Source organism: Poecilia reticulata, chromosome 8, assembly GCF_904066995.2.
Source record: "Poecilia reticulata chromosome 8, P_reticulata-male-v2, whole genome shotgun sequence".
Lineage (NCBI taxonomy): Eukaryota > Metazoa > Chordata > Actinopteri > Cyprinodontiformes > Poeciliidae > Poecilia > Poecilia reticulata.
The window spans coordinates 22,492,704-22,519,244 of NC_088837.1; the positions used below are offsets into that span (position 1 = coordinate 22,492,704).

General features: G+C 39.1%; 1 long non-coding RNA gene across 4 annotated transcripts in view; it reads right to left on the reverse strand.

Annotated features, from left to right (window-relative positions):
• The window catches only part of LOC145552611 (uncharacterized), an 89,293-nt gene extending 67,995 nt beyond the window's left edge, over nucleotides 1-21,298 (reverse strand). Inside the window, exons 1-2 of one of the 4 annotated variants that reach the window (XR_014088722.1) lie at nucleotides 18,720-21,161; nucleotides 10,743-10,900 (exon numbers count right to left, since the gene is read on the reverse strand). This is a non-coding gene — a long non-coding RNA (uncharacterized LOC145552611). Of the gene's footprint in view, nucleotides 1-10,742; nucleotides 10,901-18,719 lie in introns of all 4 variants that reach the window. The other 3 variants (XR_014088720.1, XR_014088719.1, XR_014088721.1) reach the window with 3 other exon arrangements.
• Nucleotides 21,299-26,541: the final 5,243 nt, after the last annotated feature.

Consider the following 26,541-nt stretch of genomic DNA (forward strand, 5'->3'; position numbering starts at 1 on the left):
TAAGTGTGCTAAGACACACTAGACCAGAAATACTTGATAAGATTTTGAGTTTTTGCTGTGATTGATCAAAGAGACGACTTAAACATTTCTGTGTAGATTGGTGGTCATTTTTAAAGCCGAAGTCAAAAGTATTTCACCATTAAAAAAAAAGAGTCCACACCCATCTAACACTATGAAAAGTTTGATTACTTTTAATGGAAATCAATAGAGTTTCAGCAGTCGCTCTCTGTGAGAATTTTTTAATCAAGAGAAATTCATTACACTGCTGTTACACGCACATACACACACACACACAGACACACACCTCACCTCTTCAAAAAAATGAGGAGGAAAAATTACAAGAACCTCTAAAACTCTCCCCCAGAGTTTTGGATTTTACCATTTTGCCGCCAATTACAGCGTCTATCAATCAGCACAAATGAATCCACAACCCCCAGCGGTTGATTCAGCCTAACTTTTAAAGCAGAGCCATGAAAAAAATAGCTAAGTAAAACAATCAGCGAAGCCTTTAAGGTGGTCAGCGTCCCCTGGGATGCAGAGCAGTTCCCATGGGAACCGGTAAACGAGCGACTGGCCATCCGCTCGCTCCAGGAACACAGCGATTATTGATCTGTCTGAGGGGTGAACAGCTCAACCAATCAATGGCTCCTCGAGTCACCCAGGGATTGCAGGATAGGGCTGGAGTGTGTGCGCGAGTGTGTGTGTGTGCACAGCGAAGGAGGGAGCGGTGCCAAAGACATTTCTGTCCAACACAAATCACCTGCCTAATTGACAAGCTTGGAATTGGTTTAAATGGCCTGTTGTCTGCTGCCTCTCTGCCCAGGTAGGCTGCAAAGCAGACCACCTTCTACAGGTATCACTGTCATCATCCCCTCTGGGGACGGAGGTGAGATCATGGGGCTGAGTGGAATAGGACAGGATACAGATTTTACACCAAATGGCTTCCAAGAGTCTTATCAGACCTTCTGTCACTCTGTTAGGATCTCTGGGGATCCGCAGCACACAAACTCACCTGCTGCTGCATGTTGGTCCAGCATGCATGGCTTAAACTTTGGCCAATTAGTTTGCTCCAGTGCCTAAACGTTTTATTTAAAATCCATTTATACAGTTAGAGGAGCATTAACAGGAGCTCAATCAAGCAACATGTTGAATATGACTTAAAAGAAATTTGATTTTGTAATTTAGAGCTATGAAATTGGGCGTCTGTCTCTTTAAGAAGCTCCTGCTCTTTCAGGAAGTCATCATGGCTCCTCTATTAACCCTTTCAGGGCTGTTGTAAATTATTATTTTAGTAATTGAGTATCCTATCAATTATTCTTATGATTAATTGAGTAATCGGATAAAAAAATTGATAAAATTAAATATTGGTAAGTTCAATAACCGCAGTGTTACTACAGGATTTCAACATCGGCTCAAATTTTCATATTTCTGCATCCCTAACAATTACTTCTCTGTAGCAATAATGGCTCCATTTTTAAATTAATCTGGACAAAAATTATGTAAAAATATGAAATTATATCCAATTTTACTGGATGTTATGCTGCTAACACTTAGTGATTAGCAACAATTCAGAGGCGGAAGGTAGAGCATTGCGTAACATAATCAATCACGGGACTAAACACGGTGCGATAAATAATAAAACACAATTTAACGGAGCTTCGAGGCAGGTTTCCTCGAGGAATTTTAATAATTGAGATCCTCAAATAAATGCAGGAATCATTAGGGCCTTTAACCTTAAAGCAGTGGTGCCCAAAATCGGTCCTGGAGGACCAACATCCTGCATGTTTTAGTTCTCTCCCTGGTGGTAGTAACAACCTTTTCAACATGTCAATGTTCTTAGGCCTTCTACTGAGCCATCATTGGATCCAGGTGCGTTAGACCACCTGGATCCTTCCTTTAGGACCGACTTTGGGTGCCACTGCCTTAAGGCATTTCACAGAGTTAGCTCATACAACGAGCTTAGCTGAGCCGCAGTTCCACCAGGTGTTTGCTAATTGCTGCTGGCTAGTCTGAAGGAGCTGAGTGAGGGAGCTCTGAGGAGGAGCTGTGTCTCAAAGGCGGAGCTAGGTTCCCCCACATGTTTTGCACAGTTGAATGGTTGCCATGGAGATTAAATTATTTCTTAAACATGTTTTAAAGAAGCATGTCTGTTTTGATCAGAAAACATTATAGCATGATGTAAAGCTCAATTTTACGCAACACTGCTGAATGTAAAACCAAACTTGATCTGATCAACATATAATCGCTGCTTTAGAAAACGTCTCCCCCAGAAGCTGCGTTGTCTTCTGCACCAAGCTGTGTGTGACCTTACTCCCCTCCACATGTTTGTCTCTGCGATGTTTCCAGAAATGAATGAAAAATTTACAAAAACCAGAATCAATGACTTAATGACACTGGAAAATGATTAAAACTAAAAAGCCAAGAACACAGACTTTGAGACATACAGCGTTGCTTTCATGTCGAGTCTGTGGAGCTTTGCATCAAACTTTCTTTGGCTCTCAGCTCTGGGCAGAAACTGTTCAAACTGAAGGCCGAGAATGGCTTCACCCCCTGGGGCAAACTAAATAATTAACAAGCCTTTAATTACACCTTAAAGCGAGCAAATGACCTCCAAGCCCCCTGGGAGGGGAGATGATGGAGGAGGTGTGTGTAAATGCGTGTCTGTGTGCTGGAAACCGCAGAAACGCAACGCATGGAAGAAAGTGGCCAGCACATCCTGGCCAGCTCATTTACTTTGACATTTGAGCAGAGGCTTCGCCGCAGGAAGTGACTGTAAGGAGGAGGAAACCGAAGAGTCTGACTCACGCAACTGACTGACACTCCGGGGTCAATCCATCTGAGCCCAGGTGAACGAGAGGAGAGCAGACGATCGATGAGCCGGCGCTTTGACAGAGTGTTGGTGAGTGGCTGTATTTCCACGTATTGAGCTTCTGCGTTCCTAATAAGGAGGAAGATTTACAGCAGCAGCAGGAACCTAATGACACCGCTCCGGAATCGTGTGGAGTGGATTTCCAACTGGAACAATGCGAGTACCCACAGCAAATATCAACAAATCCAGCACAGATTTATGCATCTCTAAGCCGACGCTGATAATATGTTAGGCAAACAGTCACGTGCAAACGGTTTTAGGAGAAATTTTAAAAGAGAAAATGCCTAAATCCATTTTCTACACAGTCTTTCTTGCTTTTTATTTATCTGTTTTGGTTAGTTTTTTCTCCCTGGTTTGAATTAGATCACCAGTAAAACACTGAATATCAACCAAATCAGGGTTCCAGCACATTTGGTCAGCTGGTTTTACCACTGCTGGAAAAGACAAATGTTTTGTTGTTGACTTATCATCCAGAAGCCACTTGCTACATTCGTGTTGGTTGTGCAGGAGGCTCTACTAATGCTTTTCAAAGGTGCCCATTTGTATAACTGCGCATCTGTTTGCAGCCATTTTCTTGTGCGAGAGCATTGAGTTGGGGGCGTGGCCAGCAGCAGGTTATTTGGATTTAAAGTGACAAGACACTCTAAAACAGCTCATTCTGAAAGGAGCTCAAAATAATAATTTTGTGCAAAAAATGTAATAAATATGTTTCATTTCACCCACCTAACCTGTTCAAAGAAACATAATATGTCACATTTAAATGCAAATTTTTCTATACCAGTAACCCAGAATGTTGACTTAGTATTGCATGTTTTAGTTTCTAATAAATAAATTGAGATCTGGAGCTAGTTTTTAATTTTTAATTGTGTTTTATGTTACTTTCAGCATGCCTTCTCTGTGATGCCATCTTCTTATCAGCCTAATGCTGCAGAAATATGCGTATGATCATTTTTCTCATTGGTTACAGTGGCAGCACTCTCATTTAATCAAATTAAATCTAAAGGAGCGTGTCACGCTGCACACCCACTCCCCTCGCATGCTTCAATCTCAGCATAAGCCCGCACTTCGGTTCGTTCCTCTGCCTCCCAGTGGCGCAAGCACTCAGAGATCCAATCAATCACACCTTGGCTCAACACACACCCAGACAGGGGGCAAAGGGCGCCGCGATGGACTTGCTTTAAGTTCACTAGCTGACCAACGGCATTCATTGTTCTCGCCATCAAACCGGCAGGCAGCAAACAGATCACACATACTTCTTCTCTCTATTAAAGCGAACGGCCGCTGAGACGCATGCGCCGTCTCTTAAATGGAAGTAAGGAGGAAATTAATCTCTCCCTTGGCTGCAGTGGCAGGATATTAATCTGTTGGTTGTACTCATCTCATCTTTCCTCTCGTTGCCTGATAATCCCCTCCTCATCAGCGGCGTATGCAAATCGCAGGTGGACGAACACAGTAATTGATTGTGATGTGAAACTCCCCCCCTGCCTCTTATCGGTCTCTTTTTTCCCCCCGTTTTTGTTAATCCCTTTGCTCATTAATGGAGGTGTATAATTTGCCCGTCAATCCTTAGCAGCTCATATCAAGATGTGACGTCTTCATTTTGGTCCGAGGAGGAATCAAGTTGGGATCGACTGCAGCCAACTTTCTGTTGCAGGTTTAATGTCAGAGTAAATAAGTAAATAAATTAACTATTCTGCTTGTTAACAATCACAGAACTAAATCTTCTACATCACATGTGTCAAATACAAGGTCCGGGGGCCAAATGCAGCCCGTCGCGGCTTTTTATGTGGCCCTCTAGGTTCTAGACTTATGCATAAATAAAACCTGGTGTGCTTAAACATTATTTTATTAATTAAATCAAAATGGCTTTTATTTGTTACCGCCAGATTACATTAGTCCATTCTTCCAGTTTTACTACATTTCCAGAAATTCACACAAAATCAACAAATTGCGTAATTTTTTGCGCTAATGCATAATTGTGAGTTTACTGAAAATTTTCCAGAAAAATGGTCAAAAACATATGGTGATGCCAACTCCCACCTGCAGGTGGCAGTATATTTTACTTCTACACTTCTGCCTGGTTTTACTTGGTGTTAAGTCTGTGATCAATTATTTACTAATTAAAAGTCACATTTACCATCATACATAAGCGCAAATATTGCAAAATTTCTTGCAAAAATTTTTTATTTATCAATTTATTGCAAAAAAAATCAAAGAAAGAAAGAAATCGTGGGGGATTGATCAATGTGAAAAACTGTTAAATATGATTTAATTTAAAACATTTGTGATGTTAATGTGACCCAAACTGAAAACGAGTTTGATGCCCCTGTTCAGGATTAAAGTGTCCATGTGTAACTTTGCATTTCCTTCAGGCTTTAGCTGCAAATCAGCCAAACTGGTTCTTTTAGCTTCACCTCTGAGTTGGGGCAGAGGAAAGCTTCAGGAGACCAGCAATTAATCAAAATGTATAAAACCCCGAAGTTTGTTCTGTTATATAAAAACAAAGATATTCCACATTCACATATAAAACAGAATATAAAGTATCATTCTGATATCACCAGTTATGGAGTTTAACGGTGATGCTGATGGTTTTGAAGCTTGCAGTTTTGATGGGGTTTATATGACGTCTGCTGTGGAGATAGATCGCGCTCCGATTGGAGGAATGGTTAGGAATTACCCAGAATTCCTCAGCGGCTCTTTCCCTGCTGTGTGTGCCTCCACACACCAGGTGGGTGCAAACTGAAGTTTTTAGAGCTGCATCGCACACAAGAGACAAAACCTGCCTGAAAATACTACATGAAATATTTTAGATAATACATGTTAAAGGTGACCGCTTATGTCTCCTCGAACAGGTTAGGACAGATTTAAGGGCGATACAAAGAACTGTTCATTACATTTTTTGCACAAAATCATTCCTAGATGAGATTTTAGTCTGAGCTCCTTTCAGAATGAGCTGTCTTAGGGCCTCTGTCACTTTAAATCCAAATAAGCTGCTGCTGGCCACACCCCCCAACTCAACGTTTACATTTGCATTTTTGCATGTGAAATGGCAGCAAACAGATGTGCTTTGAAAAGCATTAGCAGCGACTCCTGCACAACCAACAAGAATGCAGCAAGTGGTTTCTGAATGGGAAGTTAACAACAAAACACTTGTCTTTTCCAGCAGCCATTGTACAGCACATACTGAGCCTTTGCAACTATCTCACTAAATCATTCAAGACGCCATGATGGACGTCGGAAGTGAGGGACAGAGCAACTGAAATTGTGTTTTCAGTTGCTCTGAAATGTTTTATATCACTATGTCAACAAAGTTTCCCTTTTCACAGGAGCAGCATTAAAAATTTACAGAAGATGAGACGCTAACAAGATATGCTAACCAGTTTTTTCCATACATGCTAGGCTACATGACGGTGCGGCATTGTCTCCATGGTTACATTTTCTGTTTCAGAAATTTTTTATTTAGTTTTCAAAAAAAAAAATTGGTTTATTTAACAAATTTGAAAAGATTTCAGTTATTTTCTTTCCAAACTTGTTATATTAGGCCAAGTTTAATAAATTAAATAAAAGCTGATTTATGCACAGCAACGTCGGCTCTTCAGTAAAAGTCTCCACATTAACATGGCTCTGCTTATTATTAAACATTTTCTATTGTCAGGAAATTATGTTGGTAATTTACCCTGATTAAAAATAAAAAATGCATACAAACTGTGATGGCCAGGACAAATTTGTATAATTCTTGATTCGCAGTTGGGGGCCACACAAAATCACTTCACGGTCCGCAAAAGACCCCCGAGCCGCACTTTGAGGCGTATTTATCCAATCTACTCCATCTGTAAATTAATAGCTGTTTTTCTTGTCGTGAGAACTGATAGAGCAATGTGATTCTTATCTGAGCATTAACCCTGCAGGTTTCCCATCCGATTGACACGACACGGCGTTCCTGCCGCTTCTTTCGGGGGTTGTTTACCCACTGGGAGACAAACTGGGCTGATAAAGCTAAGTTCATTATGTGTTACTGACACGGCGGTCATGGGTCAGGTCTAATCTGAGTCCAGAGGAGCCCGGCCGCTTGGCCGCGGTGAGACCTGGCTCTGTTACAGCCCTTAATCAGATCTGAGGTTAATGTGCTGCCTCTCTATGATAAAACCAGAGCAAGAGGGGAGAAAGCTTCTCTTCAGCTCACCAGGAACAAATGATAAAAGCCCCCTTCCCCGCTCCCAGGAGATCCAATACTTAGCCCACACGACTGAGCTGTGACTCAGAGAGAGAGAGAGAGCCATGCTGCAAAATAAATATCATTAACCCACAATTAAAATCCTGTTCTCTGTCCTGACATCCTTTATTGTTCTCATATCTCTGTCCAATTACAACATGCTGGAGTAATTATAGCTGCATTAAAAAGTAATGAAGTTATATGAGCAGGGCCGCCGTTTCCACAGGGCAATCTGACAGAAGGTAGAGAGACGCAGGGACTCGATGAAACTCGGCTGCTCAGGAGACTGAAAGCCTCCACAGTTCAGCCGGTTCGCCGCCGAGACACCTGGGCGTCAGTTATACCTTCAGTGGTCACTGTGAATCTGTTGCCATGGAGATATGATCAACTTAGACGTGGCCGAATCACTAATGTTTACTAACTACAGAAGAAAAAGATCAGACTTTAACCTCTCATTTCGTACATTAAAAGTCAAAGTTTTGACTTTTTCCTCATCATTCTGACATTTTTCCCTCAGATTTCTGTCTACTTTCTCTGAATTTTACTTTTTTTCTCTCAAAATTTTGACTTTAATCTTAAAATTGACTTTTTTCTCAGAATTTTTACCTGAGAATTTTGACTTTTTATCAGAATTCTCACTTTTCTCTCAGAATTTTGGCTTTAATATCAGAATTTTTACTTTAATCTCAAAATCCAACTTTTTTTCAGATTTCTGACTTTTTTCAAAATTTTAACTTTAATCTGAGGATTCTGACTTTTTTCAGAAGTCCAATGTTTTTTTTCAGAATTTTGACTTTATTCTCAAATTTCTCTTTTTTCCAGAATTCTGACTTTTTTTTCCAGAATTCTGAATCCTAATCCTCTTCTGTAACTAGCGAAGCTGTTCTTGCATTAAGATCAAATCCATCTCTGTAAGCGTGTCTTTGATTTATGTTGATTTTTTAGTAAACACTTGTTTTTGTGTGATAGAGCCGGCGATAGATTGCAGGGGTCAGACTGTTAAACCAGCGGGTCAGACGTGAGAGCGAAGCAATTTGAGGTTGGAAATGAGCGATGTCCTTCCTCATTTCAGAGCCACAGAGCCCATCAGACGCCAACTCTCATGTGTCAATGCGCCCAGTGACTTACAGCGCCTCTTTGTTGTGTTTGTCTCTCAGTACGTTCAGGACAAAAGGACAAGAGAGCTAAAAAAAAAAAAATCTAGGAACCATTCTCTTCAAGGAAAGCCCAACAAATGAAAAGAAACTGGGAGAGAAAAGGAAAGGGGGGAGTAAACAATAAACAGAGTTTAGAAACTAGTTCAGACCGAGCCGCTACACACATGGATGAAGATTTGACACTGAAGCACTCTGAGGGGAAACTTCACTGTCCTCTGAATGAAAATGTGTCAAAAATAGGGCTGAAACGATTCCTCGAGTGATTCGAGTACCTCGATTATTAAAATTCTCGAGGAAAATTGACCTGCCTCGAAGCTTCGTTAATTTATGTTTTATCATTTAGCGCACCGTGTTTCAGCCGGAACATTATTTGCGTTGAGTGGAGCTCTGACTTCCGCCTCTGAGTTGTTGACGGAAGCTACGTGTTAGTGGCATAACGTCCAATCTTCAAGTTCGGCCCGCGGGATTTTACTGATTGGTGATAATTCCGGGTTTTCATGTTTTTGTGGGACCAATAAACATCCTTAAAATGACCGGCGCGATGCCGGGAGTTCGGCAGCCTTTCTGCTCCGGAGCTGCTGGTTGAACGGCGGGAAGAAGCTGAGGAGGATTTATACAGGTGAGCGGAGAGACTGAACACGGCGGCGGCTGAGGGTTGATGCTTACAGGGTAAGAGCAGCTTTACGGACGAACCGCACAATAAACTTATATCATCCCGGTCTGAACAAACGGGAGGCGGAACATGGCTGGTAGACGAGTTTCTGAACGGAGGAGCCGTAAATATCCCGTATTGTTCCCCCGGTCTACAAAAAAGTAACTGGTAGGGAAGCTCAAATGTGGAAAAAATAGACTGATGTTCATATCCGACAGTAACACTGGTGTTATGGAAGATTTACCAATATTTTATTTCATAATTGTTTTTATCCGATTACTCGATTAATCGTAAGAAAAATCTATAGATTACTCATTTACTAAAATAATCGTTTACAACAGCCCTAGTCAAAAAGAAAACTGATTCCAGAAGGAGAAAATCATAAAAGAACTGAAAAGACAGAAATGTTTGACTTCTGAAACTCCAAAATTTCCACATTTTCCAGATCATTCTCAAAACTTCTGAGTATTTTGGCCTGGAATTTTTTTTCTACCAAAAATGGACCTAATGGTGCGTTCACACCAAACACGTTTCGTGAGTCAAAAACGCATCCGACGTTTCAAGTGTGCACTCTGAAGTCAGACTGCTCTGGGTGGGCGTAGAGATTAGACTCCTTGGCCTATGTGCCCCTCAAACTCTCCCACCTTCTCCTGCATGTTTCGTCTAAATAAATACGTTCATTTAACGTGGCTTAATGTTTGTGCTGGACGGATTTAGATAGCTCAAATGCAGGGAAATGTAGTAAAAGTTATAAGTTACCCGACATTCCAGCTTCCTCGCTGATCCTCTTCCAAGCGAGGTCCTTTCCATTCCCGTCTCTGTATCATAACTTTATTGGACGAGAGCAAACAATTAGTTGATTTTTTATTCTTTCTAGGATCACATTGGAAAGTGCTCCACTACGTGCCGGTTGATGCTCCACGTCAATCATTGAGAGTTTCGATTTTTCAGCCCCAGCATTGGACGCACATCAAACGCTTCAAATCGAGCAGAAACTCAAAGCATCCTCAACGCGCCTCCGCATAGACTTTGAATGTAAACCAGATGCGCCATAATAAAACGTCGTACAAAACTCATAATTCTCATGAAGGTTCTTTGTTTTGTAGAGATTTATGCGTTTTGCATTTCAGGGATTCTACAGTCGTCATATGAGACATGACAGCCTTGCTGTTGGCACATTTAAACCTTAGAAATGAGCACAAACAGATCTCATTTGTCTCTATTTTGAACTTTGTTTGTATCAAAGTCTAATTTGTGGCAGATGTTTGTGAGCTACAACGTGCAGTAAGTGCAAATTGGTTTTGATTCGGACGCTGCTCTCTGCTAACGGCTACAGTGTGCTGCTATCACGGCGGATCTGAAACGGCTTCACAGAGGTATAAATAAGAGAATGTCAGGTTTGTTTGCCATATTTGTCCAGCACACCTGGCAGAATCTTTTATTACTGAAGGTTGTTTGGGATGGAGCAAGAATGATGCCTGGCTAACAACACCGCAGTGCAACACCACATAAGACGTGCAGTAATGGCAGCACAGATGACTGGGATTGGCTACACAGGTCAACAACAATGAATTCCTTGGTAAGCATCAATCATGCTGCCAAGCCTCTTGGGGCTTTGATCGAGTAGTTGTGTGTTGTTGCTGAGAGGCTAGCTGGGGATGTAGGTTGGCGGGGAACTGATAATGGGCTTCAGTGAATCACAAGAGATGAACCCCCGTTGAGAGATGCAAGAGGGGAAGAAAAGAAAGATAGAAGAGAGAGAAAGAGATGGAGAGAGAAAGCAGCGGGGCAAAGAAGGAAGCAAAAAAAAGGACGACAGAGCCTGGATGAGGAGGGAAACTCAGCCTGTACCCTTTCTTCCTCGGTCCCCTGCTGGATGACCAACACGCAGACAGCCAGGCACCATGACGGACATTCTCCTCATCTAATGAGTCCCAGTCACAGCTGAACACACTGCTGTGCTTTACGGCGCCAACAGAAGGGCCTGCCACCATGAAAAAACCCGGCGCCTGCAACGTAAACAAACAGGAAAAACACACAGGGTTAAATGAAGCCCTCTTCTCTCTAATGATGGTTCTACATCTTTGAGGACGATTTTTTCACTCCGACACGTTCCAACCAAACCCACTATTTAGCATTCACTGTACGAGCACACACTGCAAAAACAAGGAAATCTAAGTGCTTCTGTTTAGTTTCCAACACAAATATCTTAATGAACTTACAAGCAACATTTCAGGAGGATATACCAGCTTGTCTATAACTCATACATAATGATAAAAAGTATTCGTTCCACTCTGACCCGAACCTTCAGAGTCACATAAACACAGTTACAAAGCTGGTCTTCAATCACCTGAACAACATTTCCAGTGAGATCTAGAGAAACTCATGCATGCGTTTATCTTTAGTCGCATTGATTACTGCAACAGTGCAGCTGATCCAGAACGCTGCTGCTGGCATTCTGACTAAAACCAGGAAGACGGAGCACATCAACCAGTCCGAACACTGGCTCCCTGTAGATCAGAGAATAGACTTTCTGCTTCCCCAGAACCAAAAATGGAAAAGCAGCATTCAGCCTCGAATCTGGAGCAAACTTCCAGAAAACTGCCGAGACACTGAGATACTTAAAATTAAGACTACAAACCCACCTGTTTGATTGGTAATAACTGGAGCTTTGATCAACATGTTTTATGTGTATTGATGGTTTTAATGGTGTTTATTGGTTGTTTTCATATTTGGTGACTCTAATGTGTTTATGATGTAAAGCTCGTTAAACTGCCTTAGCAACAAGGCCTGTTGGAAGTAATTAACTACATTTACTCAAGTACTAATAGGAGTATTTTTACTGTGCTGTACTTTTTATTTTTACTTTATTATGAAGTATTTCTACTCGTACTTGAGTAAAATTTCTGGATTTTCAACCCGCTGAATGAAAAACAAACATGTTTTAACCAAAAATTCAGCAGACTCAGACACACACCTGCAGTTTTTCTTCAAGTTTCATAAGAAAGAAACTGAATTGTAAAAAAAATATTTCGCATGATTTTGATATTTTTAGCTACTTCTATGGATTATTGTCATTTTGGTTAAAAAAATACCAAAATTTAATACTTAACTTTAAATTTTGTTTCATTTGATGATGCAATTCTTAAATATTAAATGATTGATAATTTGATCAGTTACTCAGTACTTGAGTAAACCTTTTACCAAATACTTTTTCTTTTGTGTGCTTTCTTGGATGGCTACTTTTTACTTTTACTTGAGTAAAATAAAATATGTCGAAGTAGAGCTAGTTTTACTTGAGTCTAACTTTGGTGTACTCTACCCAGGTACATTTAACTCAACTCTCTGTCAGGTTGCAACCTGAACTCTTTGCCAGCTGGTTTTACTTCTTACTTATAAAACTAGAACCAAATATCTACAGCAGCGTGTCACACCGCCCGGCTCCTCGTGAGGTAAAGGAGGAAGAGGATCCTGCTCACTCACATTTCACATTCACTAAATCCACTCGGTAATCTCCTTATGTGTGCGACATGGTTTTATCAGAGGAAGTTGTGGAGGCTGCTGTCAGGGAATTTGATGCCAGTTCCCTTGTCAGAGCCACTTCGGTTTGCTCGCCGTCACTCAGCTCGCTGTGCCCCGAGGGGCCGCTGACAGGCGCGCTTTCTGCAGGGAGAGGGATGGCGATGGCGTACACTTACTCCAGACGCAACATAACCTGCCGCCACACATTAGAAAGGTATTCATGAACGCTCTGCCCATGGCTTGTGGAAGCAGCCTTTGATCAAATAAGCGGCATTGATTTTGCCGAGTCGAGGCCTGGCTGCTGTACGCGTATTGATCGTGTCCTTCTTTGACATGTCAGACAGGGGGTGAGCAGTAATATGAAAAATGGCCACCCTCTCTGGCGGATCACAGCATGCAGGGAACCCTGCCATCATCGCAATGCTTCCTGCCCGGTTGTGTTGCTGTGTTAATGTTAAACTGTGCTGTCTGGAGCAGCAGGCACACAGCACAAAGTTTCAGCTCTTCAGACTTTCTTACAATCTTTTAAGTGGTTGTGAAAAATGGTTTCGCGGTTTCTTTAGTACAAACATTTTACCTCAACATGACGCCATACTGTGCAACAAAGGAGCAAAATGGCCACTGGAAAAAAAAAAACATAATTATGGCTTCAATCTCAGAATTTAAACTTTTCTCTCAAAATTTTGACCTTAATCTTCTGAGATCAAAAGTTTATAGATTCTGAGAATAAAGTCAGCATTTTGACACAATAGGTCATAATTTTGAGATTAAAATCAGAATTATGAATTTAAAATCTGAATTCCAAGGGAGAAAAATCTGAATTACAAGATTAACATCATAGTTACTTTTTCCCCAGTAGTCCAAATCCTTTTCCGTAATATTCTAATATCTAAAAATCCCATATAAAAGAAACAAAGACAAGACACTGACCCAGACCATTTAAACTCCAAAGTTTCTCTTTTTTTTTAACTCTCCAAGATTAAAATTCAAAGATGCTTCATAGACCTAACTAAATATTGTTGTAATTGATTTAATTAAAGAGTTATTGAAGATAACAATGGCTGTAATAAAGGAAAGATCTCCTGTAGCAGTCTGAATAACTTTCTAAATCTGTTATTTTTGCTTTAACAAACCATTTCTAAGTCCAAGATGGAGAACCTAACCAAACCTGGAGCAGGAGACCACACTAAAAATGGCCACCGCTAGCTGACAGAGGCCGTGCTGTCCTCTGTGTCCACATGTCTCTAAGCAAAAGGGACGGTTGAAAGGAGACCCCACCTTTGAGGCGATCTAGAAATTCTGCAAATAAAGAAAATGAAAGGATGTCGGACCCAAAAAGGCCCTTTGTCCCGCCTTATGAAAGCTGGCAGACTCTCTGGTGGTTTACAACCGTACAACTTTAATTTCTCTCCTCCCTTTCTCCCATCCTAATATCCCCTCTTAAGATTAAAATAGGTCATAAAAGTCTAAGAGACTTTCATCTTTACATCTGGGAATTAAACAGACTCTTGAAGGTTTTTAATAGAAGTTTTATCAGGTTTTGTTCCAACAGAAAAAAGTGTTTGTTCTTCTTCTGTGAATACAGCTTAGCTGGGAAGAACTGACATTATTTGGTTCTTGCCAAACTTAATTTATTCTCTAGTAAACTGCTTCCACTTTGCTGCACTGATTTTCAAAATTACAAAAATAAGACACACTGCAAAAATGCTTTCCAATGTTTTTTCTAGAAAAAAACTTGGAAATTTCTGAGATCCAGAAATTGCAAATTTGGGAGAAAATAAAACTGAGAAATTTTTAGATTAATCTCAGAAATACTTTTAAAAAAGAGAAGAAAAAAAATGTGAAAATTTCTGAGATTCGTCTCAACATGTCAGAGTTTTCTTTTCTCGCAAATTTGTGACTTTAAATCTCAGAAATTTCCAACTCAGATATTTTCTAAAAAATAAAAAAAAGTGAAAGTTTCTGAGATCCAAAAGTCACAAATTTGCTAGAAAAAATGCATAAATTCAGAAATTTAAAATAATTAAAAACATAAGTAATAAAAACTGTGGAAATGTTCTGGTCTTACAAAGTTGAATATTTTTGAATTTTGCAAAATTTCAAAGTTTTTCCTAAGAATTATGGAGTTGTTAGAAATGTTCAACTTTTGGAATATTGGAAAAAAATTTTGGAAAATTTCTAAAAGTTGAAAACAGGAAGTAACTTTTCACCAAGTTACTTTAAGTAAAAATTACTACTAGTAAGTTTTGACTTTTAAGAAAATTTTGATTATTTCACCTATAAAATGTGAAAATGTTTTAAGTGAATTAAGTAAAACTAGCACTTTCTCATTAATGTCAAGATTTTTTTTACTTAAAATAAGGTTGCTGAAAAGTTACTTGTAAGTTAGTTTTGTCTTATTTCAAGTGTACTAAGATATTTCCACTAGAAACAAGCAAAAATATTTTCGCAGTGCATCTCTTTTTCTTCAACAGTGTAATTTTTCACTCCCTGAAAAGGTTAAATTCATGCTTCACAAATGAAAATCTGCAGAAGTCCAGAAGAAAAGCGGAAAAAAACCTTCAGGAAGCCTGAGAAAATGCAAACCAAGACCAATTTACAAGATAAACGCTTTGCTTCTCGACAGTAACACAAAAGCAAAGCAGTAGTAGATGCAACTCTTTTCTCGACGCTCTTTGTGCATCAGACTCAAAAACACAAATCCTCAAACAAACCTGGACGTTTGAGAGTAATTCAGCCTTCAGTCTGAATCTCTTGTGGGTCTCTGTGGTTTGCTGTGCCAGTGAAATGAAAGCAGGCCTCTCTAATAACAGCGAATTTAATACCAGTCGCTTAATGAGAGCGCCCCGTGTTTGCTCTAGGCTCATATCAGCAGAGGGAGAGGAAGAGGTGAGGAAAGGATGAAGGAGGGAAATGTAGTTAAAATCCCCCATTAGTATCACCTCCAGGGCAGGCATGCTCGCTCCCCAGGCGGCGGCCTGAACGCAGACAGCGTGTTGTGGCGAAGGGACGAGATGCCCGTCCTCGGCTGCGCACAGCTGGAGTTCCCAGGACGGCAGCGTGTGCCACCATTAGCAACAAACAGAAATTGCTGCGGTGCTTATTAGAAAACAGCACGGCGTTTCAGATCAGATGGGAAACGTTGTGTTACATTAAAAAAAAAATACAATTTAATATACGAGGAGCCCTCAGAATGGACAGGAATGACAAATGAACCGGACAAGCAGATCAGTTCAACACTACTTTATACAATCTGACGCAGGGCGAGGAATAAAGGATCAGAAAATACTCATTCTGATATCACACACATGTAACACGGATTATTAGAAATGTAAAATTAGTCAAAATTGGTTCATTTATTCATCAGCTTAATTTTGTTTGGTCAAGAACTTATTTTCTCCTGACATTTTCTGGCATATAAATTATGTTATGCTGCTCTTGACAGTTGGCGGTTACCGTAGCAACCAGCAACTGACAGCTGGCTCCTTCCTCCCCTTTTTTTTCTGTTGCCTTCAGTAACTGTAAATAGAAAAAAAAAGAGCAAATTTCTGCCAAAAACTGATATTTTGAGATTAATCTCGGAATTTTTTTAAAATTATTTTTCTTACAAATTTTCAACTTTTTCTTTTTGAGATAAGAGAATTTTCAAGTTTTTTCTCAAAATTTTCCGAGATTAATCTCAAAGTTGGAGTTTTTCCCACATATTTTTGAGTTTTAGAGCCCAGAAATTTCCAGAATTTTTATAGAAAATTTCATGAGAGTAATTTCAAAATTTCTGAGATTTTTCAACATTTTGAACTCTGAGAAATTTCAACTTTTTTCTCAAAAATTTCAGAGATTAATCTAAAAATTTCTGCCTTTATTGTCTACAAATTTCTTCCTTTATTGTCATCTCTGTTTTCTTAACGAGTGTTATAACATTTAACATTTCAGACTAATTAAATCATATATAGGGGTTTCATGTGTAACTTGTATATATTTTTTTACTTATAATTAATGTTGTGCATTAAAGTTATGTTTAATTTTACAATAGTTGTTAACTGTTCATTGGGAACTAATGCTCTGTAGTTAGTTCAGGTTTAGTTTTTGTATTTTATTAAATGTTTAAGGGCATAAATAGGGGACAGATGTGCCTGTTTTGAAGTCTGAACCTGAGACAAACAAAATTACATATATATTATGCAAATTTACATCATTACAATACATAAATCTATGGTAGAGGAAACAATAATAAAAAAAAAAACTTCTAGTTTAGTTGTGGGAACAGTTTTGAGACAGTAAAAAACAATTAACCGGCAATCCTTCAGCAATTAGCATCTCTGTCACACCAGCGAACAAAACTAAACAAAAACAAAGCCTTGCAATCGTCTCAGCGTTAATAGTCTCTGTGTGTTCCCCTGAGTGTTTACTAAACAGAGTGATTGCGGTGGAGATTTGAATATTTAATAACAGGAAGAAACCGGAGAGGGGATCGTCTGGGGAGAACAACAATCCGTTTGGACTCACCGGGCAAATGAAGGAAACTGGGTTGAGCTCAGTAAGTTTGTCCCCTTGGAATTAATGAATTTTAAATGAATTTTAGAGAAAAACAATAAATCAGCTTCAAAACCTCTGCCTTGGAACTGATTCTCTGCTCCAAATAGAGACAAAACACCTTTTTATTTTACAGTTGTGATATGCAGAAGAGGCCGGACAGATCAGGGTTGAAATAACTCTGAGGTGGAGAGAAACATTTATTCTCAAACCCGCTTTTCCTTTGGGCCACGTGCATTTTTGACTCAATATCTCTCTCAATTCAACACATCCATCATCTCGTTCACTTAAAGGGCTCCAACTCACCCACGCATGGAAATGAGGTTTATCTCGCAGAAAAAAATAATAAAATCAGAAAGTACATGAGGTTTAAAGTTGTGTTTGGGCTTCGTAAAGTCTCTGCACCTATTAAAACATCAAAAACAACACCAGAGCATGACCTCAGCAAATTGGAGGAACACTTTGTATATGTAACCTCAGCCCATAAAATTGCAAGTTTCCATAGAAACGGTTCAGTTATTTTTTAATTACAGGATGTGAAATTGTAACCCAACAAACACAAGTAAAGTTCAAGCATCATCATGTTTTAAAAGTTAAACTTAACTTTTAATAAGCAATTTTTTTATGGACCACAAGTTTAGGCTGTAAATAAAGTTAGATAAAATCAAAGCCAAACATGAAGGTTCTGTGTAAAATATTTCAGAAGGTATCCAATTAATTTCCCATTTTCTCAGACAAAGTCAGTGTATCTAATTACTTGTTCTTTTGTATTCCACCTGTGTTATTGTAAACAAAAATAAGACATTCACATTTCGGCTTGGTCAAAATCTCTATCTAGACACAAAGTGCCATTTTAGAGCACATATTAGCTACTGTGACGTTCAATTGTTATTAAAATGCTGGATATATCAAACATAACTTAGCAATTTGATGGCTTGAAATTGGGCCTCTGTCTCTTTAAGAACTTCCTGCTCTTTCCAACACACCGCCTTCAGGAAGTCAAGTTTGTTTTTTGTTGTTGTTTTTTTAACTGCTTACAATCGTTTTTAGATTTTTTAGGAGCGTTGCATTGAGAAATAGTTTATATGATGAGCTCAGTAGATGTGCAGCTCCACCAGGTGTTTGCTAACTGCTGCTGCCACTAGTCTAGAGGACTAACAGCTGGCTTTAGACAGTTTCTCAAACATGTCAAAGCAGCACCACAGGTATGTTTTTGATGTAAAGCTCAAAATAGTCAATTTTAAGTAATTTACATTAATACCATTTTAATACATTTGCAAGTATTGACCCTTTGCAACTTCGGAAATGAGCATCGGGAGCATTTTACAGATCAACTGAAATTGTTTTCCAAAGTTATTTTTGCCAGTTTATTCATGGCTCCTGTTTGAGTCGAGCTAATTTCTCTTTGAATGCAACACACCTGCTTGGAGCTCATAGACTGCGGTATTTATAAAAACTGGAAATAGCTAGCTTAGAAACCGACCCATACCCTCCTCCCTCCTGACGTGATGATCAAATCATCGACTTCACCTGAATTCACACCACATGATTTATATTAATATATCATAAACCGCGTTTCCCCTTAAGCCGGAGCAGCATTAAAAACGCACTCAAGAGATGCTAACCAGTTTTTTCCTTACATGCTAGGCTACATGAGAACACTGTCTCCATGGTTACTAACCGTTAGACTCTACATTCGCCAGAGTGAAATATTTGATATGCTTCTAATCATATGTACTCGTATGTAAAGTTTATGAACATTAGTCGTCTTACCTTGTAAAAAGTGTTCGCTGCAAATCCGCCATTTCACCGAGGGCTGCTATCCATAGCCGCCGTATCTGTCCTCGTTAAAAGTTATAAAATAAAATGAAGTTTGGTTTGCATTCTTGTTTGTACAGCCGACCACGCAAAATCCTAAAGCAATATTTAAAGTGAAAACAACTAAATAGAAGCGATATTAGGTTACAGAAGACTATTTTTAGACTAACTTTAGTGGAGGCATTGGTTGTTTTGACGTCCATCATGGCGGAGCTCTGAGGAGCGTGACGTCACGTTGTGTCCTGGGAGACGAAACTTTCACATTGTAACTACTGATGGTCACAAAATTCATAAAATAGAAAACGGAATTTTTTGGGGGGGTGATTTTTTTTTCTTTTTACCTGATAAACAAAAAAACTTTTATGAAATCTGTATATCATTGATAATTAGGTAAGGTCATTTTATTAATATAGTACATTTTCAGCCACAAGGCAGCTCAAAGTGCTTTACATAAATTAGAGGAAAATACAAACAAAACTAAAAGACAAAAAGGTAAAAGTATAAAACTACATATTGGTTCCCCATGTTTAATAAGAATAAGTAGTTGATTATTTATAAACTCGTAGAGGTTTCTCCGGATTCTTGTTCTGATAAAAATGTTGGTTCTCCATGTTTGGTAAGATTAGTGAGGTATAAAACTAGATGTTGGTTTCAGTTGTTCTCTAGGTTGAATTCTACATTTATACAATATAAAGCTAAATGTTGCTTCATGTTTCTAGATCATGAGTTGCTTTCTATTTTGTTGGCCAAATACTTCACCATTCTTAATTTGTGTTCAGCGGCCAAAAAAAAAATCACTTCAAGGTTCACAAATGAGCCCAGAGCCACACTTTGGACACCGCTGTGCTAAATGATTTATGTCCTGGGGACTGACCTCATGCCATATTGTCCAGTTAAAACAGTGAAATAGGTTCTTTTTTAAAACAACAAACCCAAAAACGCATTATTTTAATCATCCTGATGCTAACACTCGCTGCAGAAACCCGCAGTGGACTGGGTCGGGTCCGGCTCCCAGGTTAGAGGTCATCTCCTCCTGGCCCTCTGTTGCCATCTGCTCCATCCAGAAGGCCTGAACCACTGGGAAGGAGGAGGGAGGCGATCCATGAGATCCAGGAGGAGAGGAGGGGTTGAAGGTGGTGCAGGGAGCAGAAAGGCTGGAGGTGTTCAAAGCGCTGGGAGTGGTGTAGCTGCAGCTCGGTGGCAGCGAGCGCCTCGGGGGACATGCACAGGTGTCTGCTACCTGTCCACCTTTGACCAAAGCCATCTGCTGCAGGGAGAGTCGGAAAAGGCAAGAGCCAAGGATCAGAATCCTGAGAGAAAAAACAACAGAGATCCAATTCTGTGTTCTGCATTTAAACTTTAATTAGCATTTCATATTGTACTCAAGCACGTCTGTTTTTCTAACAAGGCAGGGTAATTGAGAAAGGTAATTGAGAAAGGAAGGAAATAACATTAATGATGCAAAGAGTAGGTGAGAAAATGAGCGAATGAGAGAGAGCGATCTTATTCTTTCTGCATGGATATGAGAGTTTAATTGGACGCTGCGCTTTCAGCCGGGCAGATTTAGGTGCTGCTGCTGACGCAGGGAGTTCAGGAAGAGGAAAAAATAAAATTTCTTTGCAGAAATGAAAGATAGATTGAAACAAAATAAAAAAAAAAGAATGGGTCGGGTACTTCATCTGAGCATTGCTCTCTCCCCTCTGACAAATCCCATAGCAAATGAAATACACCACAGGGATGACAACATGGATTTATCACAGTGTTGCACGCACGCTTCTGATCGCTCTTCCGCTGGCATTATAATTGGCACTTGAAGAATGTGCGACGAAGAAGCCCAAGGACACAGACGACGCAGATCCAGACGTCTGCTCAGCTGCCGATCCAATAATGGACTGAAAGGTGAGAGAAAGGGTGTGGTGTCGAGAATGAACGAAGAGCAGAGATTTACCCCGGATTTACACCGGCTAACCGCTGCAGCTGAAGCTCGACGACACCGGAGAGGTCACATCATGCGTGTCAAACTCGAGGCCCGTGGGCCAAATCCGGCCCGCCGTAGTTTTTTATGTGGCCCTCTGGATTCTACACTCAACACTAAATGTGGTTAAATATCATGTTATGAATCAAATCAATGCAATTTTTATCTGTTTACTGCCAAATTATATTAATCAGTCCCTCCAGTTTCTCCCTCAACAATTATTGTGGAAATTTACGTAAAATCAACAAATTATGTATTTTTTGCACTAATACATAATTGAGAGTTTATTGCAGGGAACGTTAGGAGGGAGAAGGCGGTCGGTCTGAACTTTTCTCTAAAAACGCGCCTGGCTCTCCGGTCTAACTCGCTCACTCATTCATCAGAATCAGCCAATCAGGTTGAGGTGCCGCTGCAGTGTTAGACATCCTGAAACCTCTTGCTGTGTTCTTGTTGTGCCAGAATGTTTTGATAAAACCTGTTTATTAACTACTGAAATATCAATAAACTCTTTAAAATAAATCCAGGATTTTGTGATACTTTTTGTCATTTTTTTGTCATAAAAATCAAAGTGTTTGTGGTACTAATCAGGAAATATTTTTGCTTATTTATGTCGGTAAATGTAACTTTTTATTTCTCACTGTATAAATCATGGACTATTTTGTGTAAATTTCCACAATAATTCTCAAGAAATTAGAAGGACTGATTGATATAATTTGGCAGTAAATGGATAAAAACTGCATTGTTTTGATTGATAACATGATATTTAACCACATTTAGTGTTTAGTGTAGAAATCAGAGGGCCACATAAAAAGTTACGTTGGGCCGGGTTTGGCCCACGAGCCTCGAGTTTGACATGTGTTTCAACAGTTTATGAACATGTTTTATCAGTACATTCTGGCACAATCGGCCCTTTAAGAGCCTTCAGGATCTTGATTTGGCCCAAAGTGAGTTTGACGCCGCTGGTTTAGGGCGTCTCCTTCAGACACAACATGGATTTTCAAGGTCAGCTTTGTTCCCTTTCACACATGAAGCAAACGAGTTTCTGATCTCGCAGAGACAAACCGAGTTACAAGAAGACAGAAAGCTGAATAACTTAATAACTACCAAGGTGATCTGAATTACTTCATCTGCAGCCATTCAAACTGCAAGTGTAGCAGTTTTAAACCATTTATCACATCATGGCTGCAGACATCATCAGAATTTGTTGAGGAGCTGGAAGCTGTCGGGGTGTTCGCTGAATGACAGGACTTTCACTCACTCCTCTCATTAACACAGACAGGATTTCATCAGTTTCTGCAAAGAATGAGCATCTACATTTTATGGTTTTGTTTATTTTTACCTCAGTTGCAGATATTTCCATGTAAATAAATGCAATTTAAATAAAGTGAAACATAAGCCACAAGTTGCCATTTAAGGCTTTTATTTGCCATTTTAAATCTGCTTTCATTTTATTGAATGTGTGCCGCGAAGCGCCATGCACTGAATAAAAATATGTCCCTTTTATGGGATGTAAACCAATTTAAAACACAAAATATAGACCCATTACTTGTTTATTTTTATGTTCTGACTATCTGCGCCTTACTAAGATTAAATTTAAAGGGGACATATTTTGGAGAATTCACATTTTTGTACTTTCATTTGGGTTTCTCAGCTTATAAAAACACCCAGCCGTCTTTTGGCAGTACGTTGATGCTTTTTGCTAAATGAAAAGTGAGCCGTTTCAAAAACCTCCAGAATGTAACGTCATGAATCAGCAGAAACTGCCCGTCGCCTAGCAACCAGCGAAGTCCAACCCGTTACCTAGCAACCCAAGCTGAGTTGCAACACGTTTGGTTCTGTATGAAAAGACAAGAGTCTTGTTGTTGACTTAGCATCCTGAAACCACTTGCTGCGGTCTTGTAGGTTGTGCATCAGGCTCCACTTCTGCTTTTCAAAGGTAGTACAGCTGTGTAATTGCGCATCTGTTCGAAGCCATTTTCATGTGTGAGCGTAAACGTTGAGTTCAAGGCCGTGACCAGCTACAGATTATTTAGATTTAAAGTGACAAAAAGAAAATCAAAGTGTTTGTGATACTAATTTGGAAATATTTGCTCTTATTACTGACAGTAAATGCGACTTTTCATATAGATCATGGACTATAATCTCACACCAGTTAAGCCTGAGGCAGCTGTTCAGTACAAGTAAGAAAGTTTTTGACAGTTTTTCTGAAACATCTGCAATAAACTCCCGATTATGTTTTAGCACAAAAAATGTGTTGATTTTATGTTAATTTCCATGATAATTCAGAAGAAACTGGAGGGACCGATTGATATAATTTGGCAGTAAACGGATAAAAACTGCATTGATTTGATTGATAACATGATATTTAACTACATTTAGAGTTTAGTCTAGAATCCAGAGGGCCACATAAAAAGCTACGGCGGGCCGGATTTGGCCCACGGACCTCGAGTTTGACACATGAGACAAATTACATTTATTCTCTCTTTTTATGAGGAATTTCTGACAGAAGGAAGATGTTTGTTCAATACTTTATACCATGTGTCAAACTCGAGGCCCGTGGGCCAAATCTGGCCCGCTCTAGTTTTTTTATGTGGCCCTCTAGGTTCTAGACTAAACACTAAATGTGCTTAAATGTTATGTTATCAATCAAATCAATGCAGTTTTTATCAGTTTACTGCCAAATTATATCAACCAGTCCCTCCAGTTTCTTGAGAATTATCATGGAAATTCACACAACCTTTTTGCACTAATACATAATTGCAGATTTTTCTCAAAAATGTTCAAAAACTTTCTTCCTTGTACTAAACAGCTGCCTCAGCCTTAACAGATGTCAGATTATAGTCCATGATTTATACAAAAAGTCGCATTTACCGTCAAATAGGCGCAAATATGTCCAAATTAGTACAACAAACACTTTGAAAAAAATCACAAAACGTTTCACGAAATCCTGGAGGGACTGAGAAGATGTTCAATAATATTTAATTTAAATAATTCATTGATATTTCAGCAGTTTGTGATCAGGTTTTATCAATACATTCTGGCACAACCGGCCCTTTAAGAGCATTCAGGATCTTGATTTGGCCCAAAACAAAAATTAGTTCAACACCGCTGTGTTATACATTATTTCAATTAATTTTTATTCAAAGTATTTCTTTGAATAAAAATATCCCACTTTATTAATAAACCTAATAAATGATCTGAGACTCTGAATTTGCGGTTTTTATTATCCACATAACCAGAAATAAAGGCTTAAGATATTCCACTCTGTGTGTGATGAATCTATATGCTGTGTGAGTTTCACTTTCTGATATGAGTGACAAAAAATATTGAACCTTTTTGAAGCTGTATGTGAAATACAAAGTGAGGCTGCACTGAAACATGAGGGAGGCCTTCAGCAGACCCAGCGCTGTCCCTGTCCGATCCCGTCCGCCTGTGGCCTTGGGAAAAAAGCGGAACGTGAGTCCACTTCCCAAACACAAATCTTCCAGCCCAGGCTGGAGTATTCATGCCAAACGGTTGCAGGCTGCGCTTCAGGCTCTCCGTGAAGCTGGACCTCCACTCCCATGCAATCTCTCAATTTTGATGCTGGCGCATCTGCCTGCTGATCCGACGCAGCAGCAGCTCAGTGTTAATGGAAACGTAGGGGTGTTAGAGTGCTTTTTAAATCTTAACCAACATGACAGGATTATTGGTAAAAACACCCGTCAGTTTCTTGTGATTCTCACAAAATCAACAGAAACCGCACATCTCTGTGAGTATCTCCTTCACAATAATCAATAGATCAATTAATCACATGCTCACTAATGTCCATTTGCATGACTTTTGATTGATTTTTCTCTTTTTACCAAGAACTGGATTACAAAAGTCTTCAGCTTGCCCTTTTTTTATTTTGTTTACAGAGACTTCATAATTCATTTTTTTTGTTGTTTCTGTTGTTTTGTTTACTTATTTATTTTGGATATTAAAAATGTCTCCCAGTTCTGCTGTTAAATGTTCATTACAATGTGAAGTTTGAAAATGTGTTCTTGCATTATTATGCTTTTATTACCATTATGTTACTTTAAAATAGTCTCAAAACAACAATTGACAATTTGTTATCATGACAGGCCTATTTGTGAGCTTATTAAAAATTTTCCGCTAAAATGAGCAAAGAAAAAAAAAAAATTTAGTGAACGCTAACTCCCACCTATAGGTGGCAGTATTTTTTACATCGACTCCATTGGTGCCTCAACCTTATTTGACGTTATCTGATAGTCATCGATGTGGTGAGTAACTAAAAGTGCAAATATTGGGAAAGTCCTTGCACATATTTCTAAATTAGCAACACAAAATCTGTGATTATGAATCCAAAAAACGTCACAAAAACGATTTAAAAATATGTTCAATATTAGTTACTTCTAAGTACTTATTGAATGCAGAGACAGTTATTTATTAATATTTTAAAAGTTGGTTTTATCAACAAATTCTGGCACAACCAGACACAATAATCTTTATTTGACCAAAAACAAACATGAGTTTGTTTCACTGAGTCAATAGTTGCTTATATTTCTGGTTATTTTGTATTTTGATTTGTAAGTTTAATAACTTTTTTTTCCTGCCATGTTGAAAGATTTCAGATACACTGCAAAAACAGAAAATCTTACCAAGTATTTTTAGTCTAGTGTCAGCACACTTGAAATAAGACAACTAACTTACAAGGATTTTTTTTAGCAAGAAATTGAGGCTTTCTTGAAATAAATAATTCCTTAATATTGATGATTTTTAGAATTGGTATAACTTAATAAAATGTTTTTCCTGCTATTTTTGTTGGTTTTTATGTCGGTTTTCCAGCTGTAGTTGGTTTAATCCAAATTAGTTGATAGGTAATGACTTTTTCTGGTGGTCCAGTTTCTTTTCTCACAGGGAAAACTCCAGCTAATAATTTTTTACGATATTTTCTCATAGACAGAGTGAATATCTGAGGGGCCAAGAGCCTCCCAGGCGGCGGGCAGCGCCGCTGCCAGGCATGGCTGCTTGCATCCAGTTTTTCCACCACCACCAAACGCCTGCTGCGCCACAATTAGCAGTCATTAGCAGTTTTGAGGAACTGGGGAGATTGTCAGGGGGTGCAGAGCAGAGGTAGGGGATAGACTGGAGCGTCATGGCGAGCTTACAGCACTCATCAACACTGCATCTCCATCCCAGCAAACACAGTTAATTTGATGTCTGTGAATGGTTAAGACCGTTAAAAAAAAACACAAATTCACAAATGTGGTGTCTCCATTGAAGAAGAAACTCAATTAAAGTCACATGTGAATAAGTCTGTTAAAAAAAATGTGTGCCATCATCCTCCTACCATTTCCTGTCGTCTTCTTCATCATTTCCGTCAGTAGTAACATCCAGTTGCTGGTCACATGACGAAAAGCTTTTTGTGAAATACTCTAGTTTGGATAAAGCTAAAAAAAAATTTTAAAAACTCATCTGAGCACAAAAACATATATAGAAATGGTGCGTTTCCATGAAGCAAACTTATTTTTGTAATTCCAAATTGCGGAGATATATGGTCAATGGAAATGCAGCTACTGATTAAAACCAAAATAATCAGAGAAAGTACGTATAACGGACTGAAACTGATGAGATAGAGAACTTCACACAAGCTGCAGTACCACTGACCCTAAAGTCGGGATCAACAAGTGGATGTCACTCCTGGCGGACGAAAAAGAGGACAGGAAGTTGTAGGAGGATGATTTTTTAAATGACTTATTCACAGATGAGTTTAAGTGAAACACCACAATTAAACGTGAGTGTTCACACCACAAAAAC